Source organism: Coenobita brevimanus, chromosome 41 (genome assembly GCF_032717465.1).
Source record: "Coenobita brevimanus isolate Jiangsu-jjx chromosome 41, ASM3271746v2, whole genome shotgun sequence".
NCBI lineage: Eukaryota > Metazoa > Arthropoda > Malacostraca > Decapoda > Coenobitidae > Coenobita > Coenobita brevimanus.
In genome coordinates, this window is record NC_136994.1 from 15,744,848 (window position 1) to 15,765,747 (window position 20,900).

The following is a 20,900-nucleotide window of genomic DNA, read 5'->3' on the forward strand; positions in this document are numbered from 1 at the left end:
AGAGTAAGTATCAGGCTGCAGTGCGAGCAGATAGTGAACTTAGTGAATTTTTCTGTCAGACTGTTCGATTGAAAGAGGGATGTGTCATGTCTCAATGGTTGTTCAATTTGTATATGGATGAGGTTATAAAAGAGATACGAGGTAGGGCAGTGGATGTAGGAGCAGCCCGAATGAGAGAGGGTAGCGTTTGGAAACTTCCTGTACTGTTGTGTGCGGATGATGCTGTATCGTTAAGTGAAGACGAAAGGGAACTGCAATGCTTGGTGAATGAACCTGGGAGAGTGTGTAAGAAACAGAATCCAAAGGTGAATGTAGGGAAGAGTAAAGTTATGGTCTTTGAGAGAAATGAAGTCACTGAACGTACAGTGAGATTGGATGATGAGGAAATGAAAAATGTGAGTGCATTTAAGTACTTGGGTTGTGTAATGAGTAAGGATGGAAGTTTGGAGGATGAAATGTTTGAAAGGGTATAGCAAGGAAGAAAGGTTGCTGGTTCTTTGACAGCAGTGATAAGAAATAGGGAAGTGAGCATGGAAGTAAAAAAGTCACTGAATGACAGTATTGTGACACCAACTAACATATGGAAGTGAGGCTTGGACATTGTTGAAAGGACACAAGTTAAGAGTGTGAGCAGTGGAAATGAGTTATTTGAGAGGAACATGTGGAGTTACATGGAGAGACAGACTGACAAATGTGGAATAAGGAGCATTGTGGTGTAGATGTGGATGTGATTGAAAGCATTAGGAGGTCGTTTGGCCATGTGGAGAGGATGAAGAGTGAGAGACTAACAAGGAGAGTATATGTGAGTGAGATGGAGGGGGGGGAGAAGAGGGGGAGTCAGAGGATGAGATGAAAGGATGAAATGGAGAGGTATATTAGAGAGGGGTGTGTGAGCTGAGGGAAGGGAAGTGAACTTGCGGGGGACAGGGCAACATGGAGGCGATTTGTTTGTGGCTACCCCTTCTGGGATTATGGTGTCTGGCAACAGATAGATAAATAGATAATTAATTTTAGATCTCAAAAGAGGACATTTGCTCTTACTCTGTTTATGATTACTGTTGCAGACATTTGTAGTTGTTTATAAAAAAAAAAAAAGCTAAATCAGTATGCAGCATATGCTCTAATATGTTGCTTCTAGTAAGAAGTTAGTTTGAAGTTGAATGTTTTTACCAAAATCTGTCTTTCTGTACATCTCTTGCCTGATGCATTAACAATCTTGGTGTCTCTTCCAGACTGGCCTTGACAGTTTTTACACAGCCCTTTCCTGGCATACCAGCAGTTGATTATATCTTTCTGCTCTACCTGTCCTGATTGTAATCACCTGCCTAGGCTGGTTATTAAGTACATACATTAGAACACATGGGTGTAATATGCAAAATTCATTACTAAATAAGTGGTCCCACATACTTGTTATATGTTGCCTTTCCAACATTCCTTTTTGCTGTTATATCCTCAGTATATTACAGAAGTATTGCCACTTAAAGTTCCATATATGCCTTAAAAGCTGGTGTGACAATTTCCCAAATTTGCAGCACTGATTGTATGCAACAGTTGTTTTGGAACAAATACCTAACATATAACAAGGACCCCCTGTATATTGTTCAGGTATAGCGAAATGATCAGTGTGAAGAGTAAGCTGCAGGAGACTCAGGAAAAACTTTTGGTTCACACCAGCAACAACCAGGCCTCCATCATACAATATGATGTGGACAGGCAGCTCAAGGTATGATCACCATTTCCTTTGCTTTCATGGTATGATCACTATTTCCTTTGTTTATCACACTTTTCAGTATCCACCATTGCACTTGGGGCTGTATGCAAAAGCTATATATTGCAGACTGAAGTGCAAACCTTAGATTTTTTACAGTACAGTCAGCTCTCACTTAACGTGCGATCTGAGTGCGCGAACGTCACATAACACGGAAGGCATTTTTTGAGGCCAGGAAATGGTCAACGATAGGGATTACACAGCCTGAGGCCACAAAGTATGGTTTAACTAGCCATGTCCCATCAGTGTATGGGTACGTCAGAACTTTTTTTCATGCTGACACCCGTCGACGTACCGGTACGTTCTGCAATTGCAAGGTCCGTCATTTGCACATTTTTCAAGTTTTGCAGGTGATTTTTGGTAGGCACATGTGGGAGACCTTCCTCTACCCGCCACCAGACAGCGACACTGCCTTACCCTGCGTAACCTTCCCTCTCCTGTGCATGCCACTGTCTCGGCAACTCACCTGTTACCAGTGACCTGGCCAGTAAAGACATGTCGCATCACGGTACGAAATTCAAGGCAAGAGTGATCCCCCAATCGATGATGTGGCGGACAGTGATTATGTGGTGCTAGTGGAAGCAACGAGCAGAAGTGATGAGGAGGTAACATCGCCAAGAAAGGTGTAGTATGTTGATGTTTTCGGTGAGTGAAACAATGCCTATATCGCCTATATTTTATTGTGTGAAAACCAGCATATTGTTGTACTACATATAAATTCTTACCAAATGAACAAATATCTACCTATTCTTAGTCGTTTGCAATACTTACTTCTGCCATAGAAAACGTGATAGCAGCAGCGCGGCTCTAGAGAAGACTGTACCAGTTATTCAAAGGTACAGCTGCATAACTCACTTATAAGCTCAGGTGAGCACTTTTTTGGTATTTTCCAATGTTTCTCATAAAAAGCAGAGGTTTGAGCCCAAAAAAAAAAAATCGAAAATCTGCCAGTATTGGGGGGAGGGGTCATTTGTGAAAAATCGTCCGTGAGGCGGCTGGTTAAACAATCATTATGCAAAAAAAAATTTCATAATGCGGTGGGAACAGACGTAACGCGGGCGGCGATAGTCATAGTGCGGGTTGCATCAGTCAGTGACACATGGCTGTCACGTGTCTGCGCGAGGTGTTGTCATGGTCCTCTGAGCATTGCTGCCCCTCTTGAGCCTACTCTCTTCCCACGCTTTGGCTCCACACATGCTTTGTGTTATCTTTGCTCTTGTTTTTTGGCCACCTGGGGACCAGTAGGAGTCCTGCTCTGCCTCAGAACCCCACTCCCCCTCCCCCTAGGATGCCCACAACCTCTTCAGTTCAGCATGAGGGATCCTCCAGTGTTTGTATGTAATGAAGGCATTATTATGTAGGCAAATGCCCTGGGAAAAATCCCTGATAATTACCTCAAAAGGTGAACTTGAGGCTGGCTTGGATACCATGAAACCCTTTAACATGTAAACATACGGGCCTATAATGCGAAAATCTCATAAAGCGGGACCTTCCGGCGACAATATTTGCTCGTTATGTGAGAGCTCGCTGTAATTTATACAGTGCCTGTGGTTGGTGATATGGTCAGCTTGTATCCCAGATTACAGAGTGCAGTCACCAGTAGTGTTAGAGGGCCAAACACATTGCATCTTCATCACTGTTCCAGAAATTGTCAGAAATTGGGAGTCTGTATGCCGTTCGGCCATTTAAGATTTTAACATATGACCCAAATTATTATCTACTACACACACTTTGTAACATTGTACCTGTTAATGACATTTCTCACTTGCTAAATTGTGTTAATCACACCTCTTCCTTCTTTCATCATGTCACTTCTTTGTCAATTGTACTTTTAACTTTTTTTCTTTTTTTCTTTTTTTTTTTTTTACACTTTATTCTGCCCGCATGTCTATGTACTTGACCATAGTATAGGAAGTCTTGTTATTAATTTTATGAAACAGCACTTTGCTTTTGCCAGTTGCTAACATATCTGTAGATATATATATATTTTTGATAATGCATTAATAAACATCTTTCGGTATTGTGTTTAACATGCCTGTGTTATTTTTCAGGAGCTGTGTCAGCCACTCAATGCAGCCATCAGTGCTTCCATTGAGAAAGTGCTGGAGATCGTAGAAAGTCTCACTAAAGTGAAGCAGTTGGCTTCCAGTTTGACTAATAATGCTAAACGATCCTCCAGCTGCTCATCGTCTCACTCTCATCTTCGTAATTCTGGTTAGTCTTAATCAGCACATTATTCTGGAACTGTAAATGGTATATATGTCTCGTTAAAGTGTTACATACTGGTACATTAGCTTGCGTTTGATAAATGGCATTGTTTACTGATAGCAGTATATAAGAATGATAATTTTGAAAAACTTGCTTGGAAATGGCAAAAGCAAAGCAGTGATCAGAATGATTGATTTTGGTGGTGCATGAATGAGGAATGAGGTATCCCAATACAGTGATCCCTTGGATATTACACATAACTGGTACCACAGTTGGTGCTTGATAACAGAGTTGCATGATAACAAATGCACGGAACCAATAGGATTTATCATAATTGGTATCAGACACTTCTTCCTGAAATGCATGTTGCACACACTTATATTCATTGCCTCCCCAGACTCGAGTATCCTTGCCCTTTCCACATATCTTGTACCATAATAGCGCATCCTCCATGTACCCCTTTATATCCTGGAGGTGCTTCACCCACATGACCATTAAAGCCACCTCCCAAAACTACAATTTTATCATCTCCCTTAACACATACTACAAGTATCAGATTGTCCCAGAATCTATCATTTTCTACATCATCCAAGCCAACCTTTGGAGCATACGTTGATATAAATGCAATTGTCAGCCTACCAAACAAAATTTTCACTACTATAACCCTTTCATTCACCCTCATTACATTCATGATATATTCCATCCATTTTTCCTTAACCAGCACACCCACACCACTGTATCCATCTGCACTTTCCTGCCAAAGTAGCTCATATCTACAATCCCTCACTGCAAAAATTCAAGCTGATCTGCCTCCTATGCCTAATGTCCTGTACACAGCCAACATCCACCCACCTCCTACTCATGGCCTCAGCTACATCCCCCACTCTGCCTTTCAGACTGCCCACATTCCAAGATGCCACTTTGATCCTCTTGGTTGATTTAGTTTCCTCAGGCTTGTGCTTTTTCTCATTGTTTCTTGTCATGTCGGTAAAATTTAAATAAAGGGGAGAGACAGACCACAGGCCCCACCCTCCTGCACATGTCCAAGTCTGGGCATGGAACCTGGGATCCATAGCCCACCAGCTGTGACCAGTGGCTGTGGCCTTGGGACACCCTGCCAGGACAGCTACAGGGACATCCTCCAAGCATGCCTTGGCATTGTAACTGCCCCCGCCATTATGCATTCACTGATAGGGCAGCCTCCTGGGGTGCTACTCTTTTGTTCAGGCCCCTCTCTGTTGGATAGAAGTGGCAGCCTGAGAACCGTAATGCCCTGTACCCTCTGGCAGAAATCTGAGCCCCATCCCGCTCCAGTCCCAAAAGCTATGCAGGCAGAGCCCACGTTACACCTCCTCTCAATAGGTCCGCCACTACTTAAGTAGGGCCAAAGTTTTGTTGCCGCATGCCCTTGCTGGCATCAACCCCTGTGATGAAGTGGGGTAGATTGTGTGATATGCAAAGCACATGTAGAGTAGTGCATGAGATAGTTAAAGGAAAATGTTTGGGAGAGTATGCTGGTCTGCTCTCCATGTTAGTGCCACACAGGAAGGGTCAGCAAAGGGGGTGGTCAGGATATTCTGAAGGGTATTGAAACAGCATTCCCATGCTTGTAAGAGTACCACCCTGATCAGCTGGTACTACAGCGTACTCCCTCTACACATGTAAATCTGACACTAAACAGCAGTGGTATTTTGTCCATGGAGACAGAACACTGAATGATGAAATTACCACATGGGTCAAGTGAGACCAACATGACCCATTACCAGAATTACTCTGGGAGAGCATGACTACCACAACACACTGTAAATATAATGATGACTGCAGAAATTATATGGCTTTTTTTTGGGGGGGGGGGCCAAAATATTTATCTCCAAATTTGAATACTATAAATACAGTTTCAGAATTCAGTCAGAAAACTGATACTATTAGAAATTTTAAATGCAGGTATCGGGAACTGCTCTGTATGAACTTGATAGCCAGCAAAATGGCTATCTGGTATGTGTGTGTGAAGTGCATATATAATGTTGTTGTTGCAGATGTAAACTCAGAAGAACCTGTGTTTGGAAAGAACACATTACACACACACACACACACACACACACACACACACACACCGCTCGCTGGTGCAGTGGTAACGCCCTTGCTTGCCAACTGGTGGACGAGAGTTCGCGCCTCGCTCAGGTTGCGAAAAAGTTTCACTGACAAAGTGGGTGGTTACTGTCCCCCTTGAGCAAGGGGACGGGTGTGTGCGTGTGTGATGGTCACAGCCTTGCCCTTAGATCGGACTATATGAGCCCTCAACTCCCTTCTGGGAGGGTAAAAGCTGACGATCACGACCATCAAGTGATCCTGACCGACCCGGTGAATTACACACACACACAAAGCTAGATAGTTGTAGTTATTTTGTTGACTATCAAGGTATACATGGGTGCATCAGAAATAATTAGAAAGAGTGTGCAGGTGGTTATGCTTATGAGGTTGAGCCAAGATTCTAAGGACTTAGATGATATTTGGCCCATTTCGTAGGGCACATTGTTGGTAGTACTCCCTTTTTTGTATTTCTTCATATTTCTGGATCCTACCTCAACCATTCTAGAGATGAGAAAAAGGGTCTTGATGATGATCAACAATTTGATTACAGTGAACAATGAACTTTTCTGCTGTAGGGTCAAGACTTCCACTAGCGCCTGGAAGCTCTAACTCGTCACCTCAAAATGTGGTGCATCCAATGGTGAGTGGCCACGTGCTGCAGCCTGCCCGTGTCCCTATTGAAAAGTTGAACATCGCATGGGAGGCCAGGATGAGGGAGCGCAGCCAAGGTCAGTCATTATTTTCATGCTGATAATGGAGGGATGGGGTGGAGAGGTATATGAGAGAGGGGGGTGTGAGTTGGGAGCAGGGCAGTGAGATGGCGGGGGACAGGGCGACTTGGAGGCGATTTGTTTGTGGCCACCCCAAACGGGATTGAGGTGTCTGGCAATAGATAGATAATGCTAACAGATACAGGCAGTCCTCATTAGTGATCAGTGGTGTTTCAGAATACAGGGTGGCCCATGTGTAATGCTCCTCTCTCAGTTCACTGGGTGATTTCTCTTGTGTTGTGGGGATGGCCCACTAACATTATCAGTGTTTATCCTTCATCATGTATTCATTTCTGACTCCTAGTGCCACACCGACACCCACACCAGGAGATTGAGCCAGACCAGTAGCACAAAAGATACAGCCAGTTGTTTCTAGTGGCACACCATTTATGGACCACCCTGTATACCTTTCTTGCATATATCTGGCACAGAGTATTGGGAGAATGTGGTAATCTATACTGGGTTAGGCAGTGTGAGGCTCATTCCAGAGGAAGAATAATTTTCTTTTGTGTTATATTAATAACATACATCACTGTCCCTCTTGCACTGGTACTTTTGGTATACTTTGCTGTACAGTATTTGCATTGTTAACCCGTGGATTGCAAAATTACCTTTTTTTTATCCCAGCCCGTGGTGTGCAAAAATGAAGAAAATTTTTTTTTTTTTTTAGTTTTAGTTTATTATAAACTTGAAGATAAACATCCAGGGCATCATCTTGTGAAAAAAAATAATCTCTCTCTTTCTCCGTCTTTGCGTGGGGAGATGCATAAGTTTACATAGGGGAGTAGTCAAATAAAAGAATATGTATATATATTTTTTATTATACACTTAATGATAAACATCCAGGGCATCATCTGGTGAAAAGAAAAAACTCTCTTTCTTTCTCCATCTTTGCATAGCGCCATGCGTAAGTTTGCATGGGGGTGGAGTAGTTAGCTGTGATGCATGGCCAGCACAGCCTGAGGTGTGGCTCGCAACGTGACACTACCCACCCTGAGCTGTGGCTCGCAATCCACGGGTTAATTGTCTTTGCCCCAGTGTAACCTGTCAGTACCTTCATTATACTCATGAATGACAAATTGTTTAGTGCTGTACTTCTTTCTGTGCTTTACTTTTTTTCTTTTCTTGCATTTTGGACTTAACCTCACCCCATCTTAACCTCACCCCATCATGGGCTGGGAAAAAAAAAAAAAAAAAAAAAAGAGGTCTGGGTATGATTCTATCTATCTATCTATCATCCAATCCTACATTGCCCCATGAGGAACGTATGAGCCTGGGGCTAGGCAGTTGGTCCCGACATTTAAGATGAGAGTGACCAACCTCACTCATCCCTGAATGGCATTACATGAACAATCAACCCCAACCACCCCTTGGATATAAATCTTCACCGGCTCAGTCCGATTGGAGCACAATAATTACCCACTAAACCACCAGGCGCCAAAATTTGGTTATATGGTTACCACCCAGCGTAGTAAATGGTTTCCTGGTATACAGGAAACCATGTGGCTTGTCATTCAGTGTAGAGTCACCCACAGGCAGAAGGAAGAGGAAAGAATGAAGGAAAAAAAGACAGAAGAGGGAGTGTAAAGTTACCCGTAGGCGGAAGGACAAGGATAGAATGAAGGAAAGTAAGACAGAAGAGGATGGAAGGAAAGAAAGATGAAGGAGAGGAAAGAACAGACACCCGACAGCAGCACTACATCGAGTGAGTGGATGGTGAGCGCCCCCATCTACCACAATAGGTACGTTTTCTAATTCTGATGTTCACTAATTGTGGTTAGGTAGCTGTGTATGTTACATCAGGTAAACAGAACACTGTCTAAGGAAGAAGAAGTTTGGTTGATGTTGAGGGTTACATGGAAAGTTACGTGATATGTGACCATTAATCAGTGGTGAAGAAAACCAGAATTCAGTGACGGGGAGTGAGGTAAGGAGGACCAAAACCCTATGGCTTTAAGTACCTAACTTTGCTTTTTATTTCAGCTACCATCGGATGATTTGACTGTGCCCAGGAGAACTTCAGGCACCACAAATTTGGACAACTGTTATGATCAGCACTTTACCTGAAAATATAGTTTAAGCTTTTGTTTAATTGTAGTTTACAACAGATGTTTTTTTTTTCCATTTCACAGAAACTCATCAGAGCTCAACAGTTTACTTGTGTATTTTACAAAAGAAAAATAAATAAATTCAGTGTAAGATTTTTATATTGTTTTACTGGAAGAAATATGCACAGTAGTTCATTCCAGTTTATAGAAAAAAAAAAAAAAGAGAGAGATTCAGCTTATAGGAACTCACGAGAGTCTAAGCGTGGTTTTATATTTCTATTTTACAACTGTACAGCTCGAGAAGATCAGGAACAGGAGATGAGTGTGATTGGTGAACAGTCATTGGTGGCGGAAAGTGAGACTGAGGAAACTGATCACAACTCCAGCATTGAGAGCACACCATCCCCACGTCAGGTCTGTTTTATTTATATGTTACTTTATCTATCTCTTCATTCATCAGTCCATCTATCTATCTGTTCATCTTTGTCCATCCACCAGTCCATCTCCATTCATCCCAGTCCATCCACCAGTCCATCTCCATTCATCCCAGTCCATCCACCAGTCCATCTCCATTCATCCCAGTCCATCCACCAGTCCATCTCCATTCATCCCAGTCCATCCACCAGTCCATCAATCTTCATCCCAGTCCATCCACCAGTCCATCTATCCATTCATCCTTGTCCATCAGTTAATTCATTAGTCCATGTATCCATTCATCTCAGTCCCTCCCCCCTTTTTATATCACATACCTTCACATGTCACTTCATTGGTACTAATACTCACTTTCCATTGAATACATGTTAGGGCTATCTCATCTGGGACTGTTGTAATGATGTTAGTGGAAAATATCACTCAGGAGTACGTGAAGTTAGTCACTCTTGCCTTCAGTGTTTGGACTAAGTAGCCTTGCCCCAGGTCCTTATGCTCCTGATGGAAAAAACGGGGTTAGATGATGGATGATTTTGTTATGATTGTTCTTGTCTATCTTTAGCCATCATTTTGGGTGGCCATGACAAGATCTTTTTGCAGATCTTTCAAGCAGCATTCACTTCTTCCCTACCCACTTTTAACACTGCTAACTTTTTAAAATTAGTTGTTCCTGAGACCTATTTTCTTCAGGTCACTGTGTAGAGTCTCTCCTGTTTTGTGCTTCCTTATTCCTGTTGCTGGATCCCTCTCACCTCATGTACATGGAAAATAGAGCTAGGATAATGATGATGTGTTGTTGACAGGCATTTGTGTAAAAAGTCCTTGCATTACCTCAGGTAAGTGGGAAAGAGGGTTAGGATGATGATTGTGACGATGTTTGGTTGACAGGCAGTGGTGCAGGGAAGCCCTAGATCCAGATCTGGAAGAAGAAAGTCCAGCAAAAGCATAGGGAGACGAAGCAGCCGAGGAGGAAGGCAGTCACGGAGCAGGGCAGTGCAGAGTAGCACGTCACCCAGATCCTCCCCAAATGTACCTGCCTCACCCGTTTTAACTTCACTTCCTCCCTCTCCCCTATTATCCACTCCTTCAGCTGCATCCTTCCCCACAGCACCTGTACCATCCTCCACTTCTATTTCACCTGTAGCTACCCCCCCTTCATCCACACATGCAAAACCTCCAACCAGCACCTCTCCCACTCTCTCACATTCACCCCGTCTCTTTCCTCCTTCCCCAGTTCATTGCTCTACATCTTCCCCTCAGTCCTCTCCCACTTCACTGTTGCCTGAAATACCTACACCCTCTCCACCCAAGCCATCTTCGTGTGCCCCCTCACCAGCACCAGCACCCAAGGTACCTACCTATGGTCTTGAATATGAATATTGTTGTCATTTGTAGATGGAATGAAATCAAGTTCTCATTTACTGTATATATTAAAAATATGTCCCAGTCATCATAACTTTTTACTTGCAATTGGCAATGGTGCTGTAAATTTAGGGAAGCTGGCACCTAAGTTTTATAGATAGGAATAAATTATGTAACAAAAGAAAGGCCGCTGGGCTCAAGCCGTGAGTGGGAAGTAGTCCATAACCCACAACCAGAGCTAAAATGTCTGTCCGCCCCTGTATTGAATAGTCAAAGTCGCGCGCTTGTCCGATCATTCCCAGTGAACTTCCAGTACCCGAGCAGTACAACTGTAACCCACAAGCGGTGTCAAAATGTCCATACGCATCCCCATTGAATGTCCAGTATCGCGCGGCCACATGGCTAATTCTTTCCTAACTGCCTCTGAGATTGTAACACAGATAGCAAGCCGCGAGTACATGTTCGGTGACAGCAGCCATCTGCCTTTCTACTGAATGCCAAAAGTTGCGCGGCCACCAGGAAACACACACACACACACACACACACACACACACACACACACAGATCGCCAACAGAGATGGAGCTCTTTGTGGATCATGGTGAAATAATTGCCGAATCAGCGGCGAAAAGGAGACCAGCCTATTGTGATTATGTAAATGAATGCTTGAGTGGTGGTCCTGTCTGATAATTAGTGAAAAAAACGCAGATTCCAGTCAAACGAGTACAAAACTACAGTCACCCCTACAAGCACTTCTCACCCTACATACAATCTCTACCAGACAGCCTAAGCCACCTGGTAGAGATACATAGGCTGTATTGTCCCCACTTGGTGGGGATATGCCGGTCCTGCAGTGGACACTCAAATGGCTGATGATGATAATATGCAAATATTGATGATAATATGCAAATATATATATATATATATATATATATATATATATATATATCTGTCTATCTATCAATTGCCAGACGCCTCAATCCCGTTTGGGGTGGCCACAAACAAATCGCCTCCAAGTCGCCCTGTCCCCCGCCATTTCGACTGCCCTGCTCCCAACTCACACACCCCTCTCTCATATACCTCTCCACCCCATCCCTCCATCTCATTCTCGGCCTCCCCCTCCCTCTTCCCCCCTCCACCTCACTCACATACACTCTCTTCGTCAGTCTTTCACCCTCCATCCTCTCCACATGGCCAAACCACCTCAGTGTGTTCCTCATAACGCTTCCTATCACATCCACATCAACACCACAACGCTCCTTTATATCCGCATTCGTCAGCCTGTCTCTCCATGTGACTCCACAGGCTCCTCTTAAATAACTCATTTCCACTGCTCTCACTCTTGACTTGTGTCCTTCCAACAACGTCCAAGCTTCACTTCCGTACGTTAGAGTTGGTATCACAATACTGTCATGTAGTAACTTTTTCACTTCCATGCTCACTTCCCTGTTTCTTATCACTGCTTTCAAAGAACCAGCAACCTTTCTTCCCTGCCGTACCCTTTCAAGCACTTCACCCTCCAAACCTCCATCCTTACTCATCACACTACCCAGGTACTTAAACGTACTCACATTTTCCAATTCCTCACCATCCAACCTCGCTGTACATTCACTGACTTCACCTCTCTCAAAGACCATCACTTTACTCTTCCCTACATTCACCTTTAGATTCCGTTTCATACACACTCTCCCAAACTCATCCACCAAGCCTTGCAGCTCCCCTTCGTCTTCACTCAACAACACAGTATCATCTGCAAACAACAGTACAGGGAGTTTCCAAACACTATCCTCTCTCACCAGGGCCACTCCAACATCCACTACCCTACCTTGTACCTCTTTTATTACCCCATCCATGTACAGATTGAACAACCATGGAGACATGACACATCCCTGTTTCAAACCAACTTTCAAAGAGAAAAATTCACTTAGTTCACCATCCACACGCACTGCAGCCTTCGCACCATCGTACATACTCTTCACAGCATTCAACAACTTCCCATCTACTCCATATATTCTTAACACTTTCCACAATCCTTGTCTATCCATGCTGTCATATGCTTTCTCCAAATCCACGAAGGCCACATACAACTTCTTTCCCTTCTCTAGAAACTTTTCCACTAAAAATCTAAGAATGAATATCTGATCTACACAACCTCTTCCCTTCCTAAAGCCTCCCTGTTCTTCTCCAACTAATTTCTCTGTTCTTTCTCTAACTCTGTCAATAAGTATCCTACCATACACTTTTCCTATTATACTAAGAAGACAAATGCCCCTATGATTACCACACACTTCTTTTTCCCCTTTTCCTTTGTACAAGGGAATAATTATACCTGACTTCCACTCCTCCGGGACTCTACCTTCCTCCCAGGCCAATCTGCACATCTTCCACATCCATTCTACTACTATCTCTCCCCCATGCTTCAGCATTTCACCACACACTCCATCAATTCCTGGGGCTTTCCCCGATTTAACTTTCTTCATTGCTTCCACAGCTTCTATCCTACTGATTTCTTCCTGTCTTCTCACCTCCCTCCTCCTCCCAGCCATTCCCCAACCACTTATACTTGCATTACTTCCATCCTCTACGTTCAACAATTCCTTAAAGTGTTCTCTCCATCTGCTCACTTTTTCTCCCTTCTCCACTAGGAATCTACCATTTTTATCTTTCACTCCCCTGTTAACTTCACTTCCACCCTGCCTTACTCTTTTCACCTCCTTCCAGAACATTTTCTTACAGTCCCTCCACTTTACACTCAAATTCCTTCCAAATTCCTCATCCGCTCTCTTCTTACTCTCTCTTACTAATCTTTTCACCTCTCTCTTTCTTTCTACATATAACTCTCTCTTCTGCCTCTCAACTTCTTCCACGCCCCTATTTCTCATCCATTCATTGTATGCTTTCTTCTTTTGTGCCACAGCCTGTTTCACCTCTTCAGTCCACCACGCTGTTCCTTGCACCCCCCTCCGTCTTCTCTTCCTTCCACACACCACATCACATGCTGCACATATTTCTTTTGTAAATATCCTACACACACCTTCCACGTCTCCCATCTGCTCCAATTCATAATTGCCCAATCGTTCCTCCACTTCTCTCTTATACTCTGCCTTTTTCTCATCCTCTTGTAACCTTTCCACTCTCCTTGCAACTACTCCTTCCTCTTGTCTTTCCCTTCTTCTATTCCTCCATCTTACTTGAATTTTAATTCTGGCCACCACCAAGTAGTGGTCAGAAAGTCCACTCCCCCAGCCTCTATAAACTCTTGCATCCATTACACATCTTCGCATCCTTTCATCCACACACACATAATCAATCATTGCCTTCCTTTCATTCAGTTCACCACCCACCCTTCTCATCTCTCGCCATGTATACCTGTGGATCATTTTATGCCTGAAGAGGGTATTGGCTATCACCAACCCCCTCCCAGCACAAATGTCCACTAACGCACTCCCATTCTCATCTATCTCAGCAGGCACAACCCACTCACCAACTATTCCATCCACCTTCACATTCCCAACTTTACCATTCATATCATCAATCAAAAACACTCTCTCATTCCTTCCAAACTTTTCCATGCACACTTCCACATTTGTCCAGAACTCTTCTCTCACTCTTCTAGCACGATATATATATATATATATATATATATATATATATATATACACAGTATATACCACGTTGAGTACACCGCTTCCCGTCCAATCAGCGAAGTTAAGCAACGTTGGGTCTGGTTAGTACTTGGATGGGTGACCGCCTGGGAACACCAGATGCTGTTGGCATAACATTCTCCCTACGTGTCAAGTGGGGTTGGTGGAGGATTAGTGTCCCTCCCTGTAAAACAATTAACTCTAAGCCCTTGGCCACCCCATTTGGGATACATGGCATCTGGCAATGAATGAATGAATGATATACATATATATATATATATATATATATATATATATATATAAGTAATCCCTCTAATATCCGAACGCCCAATATCCGAACATCCTCACTAACCAGACATAATCGTCCCGGGATCCAATATTCCCAGAATGGACCAAAAACCGCAAAAAATTTTTTTAAAATCTGATTTTTTTTCCCACCTGTAATTTGAAATTGCCGCGTGGCACCGAACAGCTGTTACACCATGGTCCCTTCACCCCTTCCTTCTTCCCCCCCTCCCCCCTACCCTGTCAGGGTTGCCATTTGGTATTTTTCATTACTAAGTGTGGGCCAATTTGGTAATGAAAAATTCGTTTGGTAATGAATCAGAATAATGCATTACCAAATGGATTTTTCACATGTGTGAGGATACACAGAATGGAGATGGTGGATTGTTTGCTCTCTCTGATTAATTTGGTAGCCTATATAGCATGATATTAATCAACATGCTGTTAATTATAAGAAGAGTGATTACATGTTTTTTCACTTGTGTATATAATTAGTGAAGAATAGATGCTAGCTTTACGATTTTGGTAATGAAAATTAAAAATGGTAATGAAAATTGAGGAGTTTGGTAATGTGGCCATTGCGATCTGGCAACTCTGTTACCCCGCCATCATCAACAGTCACAGCCTAAATCCGATCGAGAGCAGATGCTTATAGCAGTGCAAGCCACAGGTTCTTGTTTTTTGTGAATAAACAGTGAATAAACTGCAATACCTCGCCACTAGAACACACGGGAATTATCAGTGTTGTGCAGTGTTAAGAAATTAGAAATTAGAGTGCAGAGGATTAACTGTGGACTGCAGACTGGCAGTTCAAACCAGTCCAGGAGCCAGGGACTTGTAAGTACCCAGAATGTTTAATATTGTATAAACTCACCTCTAAAACCTCATTTTATGGTTCTTTTGCATTTATTTCAGTCTTTTATGTCCCTTATTCGTGTGATTTGGGTCTTAAGTAGGTGCAATGCATGTCCAGAGGGAGTTGTATAGGTGTTTCTCTGAGTTAGGGTCCATAAGTACAAGTCCAGGAGGCTGGGGCCCAATATCCGGACAGGATCACTATCCGGACATGCCTTTGGCTCTATTACATCAGATTTTGGAGGGATTACTGTATATATATATATTCAGTCTTTATAGTACAGCACAACTTCCCAAATCCAAACATCTGATTTCCAAAAACTCCACAATCCAGAATATTTTTTCATGCTATAGGGGGGTGTTGATAACAAGTCCTCACATAGGCAGTGCATTTTTTCAAGACAAAGTTCTTTTGTAGACATGTATAAGAGCAAAATTATGATAAATTACTTATGCAAAGTACTTCATTTTACTTGCTGTTCACAGTGCTCTAGGCTGTTGATTGCATGATTTCTACACCGTTATTATTATGATTCCACTTTCCAAAATGTACCATTTTCCATAAAGCCTTTGGAACCAAGCATTTTCGATCTCAAAGTTTGTACTGTATGTTGCCATGATGTGATGCTTCTTTGTCCATAAAAATAAGTACTGTATAGCTTTGTATGGAGAATTTACGAACTAAATGAGTATTTGATCACATACCTAAACACATGGTTAGTCGTGTATACTGTAGTTTAAGGCAGCATTTGAGTACATTACTGCCACTGATATAAACTAAACCTAAGCAGGTCAGTGTGGAGGAGGAGGACCCTCTGGAAGGTCCCAGCTGGTGGTACTGTGGTGACCGGGGTCGGGGTCGTGGCCGAGGCAGAAGCCGAGGCAGAGGCAGAGGAAGTCCCAGGAGCCAACTTCAGGTGACACCCAGTAAATTACCAAGCAGGAGGAGTGTCGTAGGCCACCTCGCTGAAATACCTCTATCAGAATCATCTAGTGAGAGTGATGATGAGAGTACAGACACAAACACTTCAGCTGTTAAACTACGTAAGCGAGCATGCAAGAAATCTCCTTCTGAAACTAGTCTTGTCAGAGTCAAGAATCCATCTAAAATACTGGATGCAAGTTATTTGGCCTCTCCTGCTACCCTGCTGGCAAGACTGGAAAATCTGAAGGCCAAGAGAGGTCGGCGCTCTAGAGCAAAATTCAAAAAGCAATCTCTGAAATCAAACATAGAGAGTGTTGGCAGACAGAGTAAGAGTTCACTTGATACACACCATAGGAACACACTGCGAAGTCGAGAGCCAATTGGAGCTGTAGCAGCTGAATGCGATGATAATAGTTCTGTGCCTTTGAACCCTGAATCAGGGAAAACACCAGATGTCAGTCCAAGTGACACTGCTACTGCCACATCAGTGAAACACCCTAAATCTTCCCTGAAAGACCCTGATTTTTTTGTGACAGAGAATGATTTCACCTGTATAAATAACATAAGCATGGATATAACACAGCCAGTGTCACACATTATTGTACAGGCCAGTGAAATCAGCCAACAGAGTAATGGTGCTGAAGTGGGAGAAAAGAAAATGGCACCGCAAGCGGAACGGAAATTTTTCAAGCATCGTGAAACACCACAAACTGTTGATGCCAAGGAAGTGGGTAAGACTCCATTTGATATATCACTTTTGGATGATTCATTGTTGCCAATTAAGTCCTTTTCATCACAGAGGTCAACAGAGAAGGAAAATCTGCCACCTGAAAACAAGAACTTGAATGATGCCGAGAAGGATTCATGTTTCCCACGTTTATCAGTTGTACTGCAGGACTGTATGAGAGATGGTGCAGCTCTGGATAAAGAGACTCCATCATCTACCCCTAGTTTGTCATCAGGCTCTACAGGCTCAGGAGACCAAAAAGCTAAAAGAAAGCAGACTTCCAATGCCAGTCCGTCGAAGCAAAAACCATTAAAGAGCAGGACTCTTAAATATAATGTTCCCGATAATTCAGGAGAGAATGAAACAGAGGATGATGATGATGATGTATTGTGGGAGCCCCCAGGCACAAAGAAAAGTAGGCAGGGTTCTTTGTGCAAAAACTCAGAATCTTTAGGTAAGAAACAAAAGAAATGTACTTTTAAAAAGGGTTCACAGGAAGGAAAATTTACTGAAGCTGAGAAGGTAGGAGAAAATTTGGTCAGTTCAGTTGCCTTGTGTAATATGGCAAATGTTGATGATCATGTAAACAGTGATATCAGTGAAACCCACAGATATGATGAACAAAGGAAAGTTCTAAGGGAGTGTTATGTGAAGCTAGATGATGCTGACCAGAGTCCCATTACCTCACCTCGACGCTCACCATTAAAGGCTACAAGAAGCAGTGTTGTCAGGGCAGAAGTCAAGAAGCCAACAGAAGGCAGCCATGAAACCTCACCAAAGAGGAACCTCTTCAGACACACAGCTCCAGGTAACCATGCTCTTTTTTCTCTAACTTGACTTAAAATTGCCATCCCTCCTTGAATTCTGACCTGTAACAATAGATTAACACTAGAATATGGTGCTGTAGTCACAGCGCACGACTCTGAGGTTGTCATTATCATACCCTGGCAACCTACCATTCAAAAGTGCATCTGATTTCGCATCAAATTATACACAGATCATTATGCACGAATATATTATACACGAATATTATTATACATGACCATATTGTACACAAATCATGTGTCTCATATTATACACGAAATCCGATGCACTTCTGAAAGGTAGGTTGCCAGGGCACGATAATAACAACCTCAGAGTCACGTGCCGCGACTATAGTCACAAAGAAGTGCCTTGGAATGGATGTGGATCCATAGCATTGTCTTTTCCTGCCTCTGATGTATGTGAATTAAGCCTCAAGTTGATGAAAAACTGAACCAGATCAAGGTGAAAGAAATATAATACAGTAGTTTTAAGCTTTGTAGCTTCATATACTTACTATTTGTGGACTCTGCTGCTTTTTATTAATATCATCATAATCCATCTCCCAAATGTTTCAGTTGAATGGGTCAGGACCCAGTGGATTTGAAGGACACATGAGAATAGTCCGTGTTCAAAAGATAATCATCATCATCAATCAGTCATAATTAGTCAATCATTATCATCATCATCATCTTCATCATCATCATCATCATCATCATCATCATCATCATCATCATCATCATCATCATCATCCCCAACATAATTCCCATCTGAATGATGAGAGGTGATAGGGTCCATATTATTGGGTCCATATAATATTCAGCTTAATCCTGCATCATCCTTGAACATGCTTGGGGTTTCATTCACTTGGGACTTATCTTGGAAAGATCATATTACATCTCTTGTAAAATCTGCTTCCAAGAGATTAGGTATGCTAAGCTGACTCCGTACCCTCTTTACCCCTGCACAATTGTTGACTTTCGCCCCTGTTTAGAGTACAACTCCATGTGTGGGGAGGCTCCCCACATACAGCTCTTCTCAATAGGGTAGAGTCAAAGGCTTTTTGTCTCAGTAACTCTCCTCCTCTTACTGGCTCCCTTCAACCTCTGTCTCTTTGCTGCACTGTTGCATCTTTATCTCTTTTCTGTTGCAGCTTCAGTGGTCACTGCTCCTCTGAACTGTCTGCTTGCATCTCGCCACCTCTACGATGGGTGCATAGCACCCGTCCAGGAGCAAACTCTCATCCCTTTTCTGTCCAACTCTCTAATGTAAGAGTTAACCGTTACTCTCAGTCCTTCATTTATGTAACAGGTCAGCTCTGGATCTGTCTCCCTCTGTCTGTATTTCCTGCTAGCTGTGATCTCCAGTCTCTCAAACGCAGCGTGTCCAGGCATCTCGAAATGATTAGATTTGAATTTGGCTCTCTCTTGTATTTTGTCTTTCTCTTGGAAGGAACAGTATTGCAGGCTCGTGGCCTTTGGTTCCTTCTTCCTAGCATTAAAAAAAAAAAAATATACAAAAGAGAAAACACATAAGAAGGGGAATCATAGCCAGAGAAATTGTATCGTATCATTTATAAAGGCTTCAACATGCATTCATGCATCAGCCTTGGTCACCTAATGCTGGCACTTCATGCTGCTTGATCTCTGACAGCCTCTGTATTTAATCCCTTATCCCTGAGGTCACACTCTATGTCCTCATCCCAGGTCCTCTTTGGTCTACCTCTTACAACCCTACCCAGGATGTAGTGCTGTAACTGATGCGATTCTCCAGACCGATATATTGCTGATTTTAGGGAGTAGGCTGTAGCATCAGCCGATCAGAGTGGTACTCCCAAGGGGAATGGGGATGCTGGTGATAAAGAGAGCTTTGCTGACCTTTTCAGTGTGACACCTACCTGGAGAGTAGATCAGCATACTCGTCCAAACACTTTCCTGTAGCTTTCTCATGCACTGCCCTACATGCACTTTACATATCACACAACGTATCCCACTACGTACAGGGGTTGACTCCAGCAAGGGCATGCAGCCAGAAAACTTTGCCTCCGTAACCTAGTGGCAGACCTACTGTGGGGAGGCATGACGAGGACTCTGCCAGCATAGATTTTGGTGTCAGGATGGGATGGAGTTCAACCTGTACTAGAGGGTACAGGGCATTGTGTTTCCCAGGCTGCTGCTTCCACCCAATAGAGAGGGGCCCAAACCTGGGAGTTGCGCCCCAGGAGGCTGCCCCATCAATAGGTATAAAATGGCGGGGCAGTTACAGTGCCAGGACGCGCTTGGAAGGTGTCTCTTTATCTGTCATGGCAGGGTGCCCCAAGGCCAATGCCATAGCCACTGGTCACAGCTGGTGGGCTGTGGGTCCCAGATCCCATGCCTAGGCCTGGGACTGTGCAGATGGGTGGGACCTGTGGTATGTTTCTCCCCATTATTTATTCTTACCAAATTATAACTAGAAAGAAAGATCTTCTAAGCAAGCCTGAGGAAGCTAAACCACCCAAGAGGATCATGGTGGTGTCATGGAATATGGGAAGTTTGAGGGGTAGAGTGGGGGAAGTAGTTAAGGCATTTAGTAGGAGATAGGTGGATGTGGGGTGTGTGCAGGAAGTCTGGTATAGGGGAGGATCAGCCGGAATAATTGCCGGAAGGGAGGCACGTTACAAGTTGTTTTGGTAGGGTAGGGCAGATGGATATGATGGTGTGGGTGTGTTGGTTAGGGAGAAATGGGCGGAATATGTGATGAGTATGGTGAGAGTCAGTGATAGGATGATAGTAGTGAAAATATTGTTCAGTCACATTATATTTGGATTTATATTGGCATGTATTCCACAGGCAGGCTTGGATAAGGTAGAGGATAGATTCTGGGATGACCAGATACATGTAGTAAGTGGTCTGGGGGATGATGAGATTGTAGTTTTGGGAGGGCTTAAATGGTCATGTAGGTGAAGCAGCTTATTGCTTAAGGATGTGAAGGAGTATGTGGGAGAAGT

The 20,900-nt window shown here is 43.2% G+C and overlaps 1 pseudogene; it reads left to right on the forward strand.

The window, feature by feature from the left end:
- Positions 1–14,330: 14,330 nt before the first annotated feature.
- Positions 14,331–14,450, forward strand: LOC145397584 (5S ribosomal RNA; annotated as a pseudogene).
- The last annotated feature ends 6,450 nt before the right edge of the window (positions 14,451–20,900 follow it).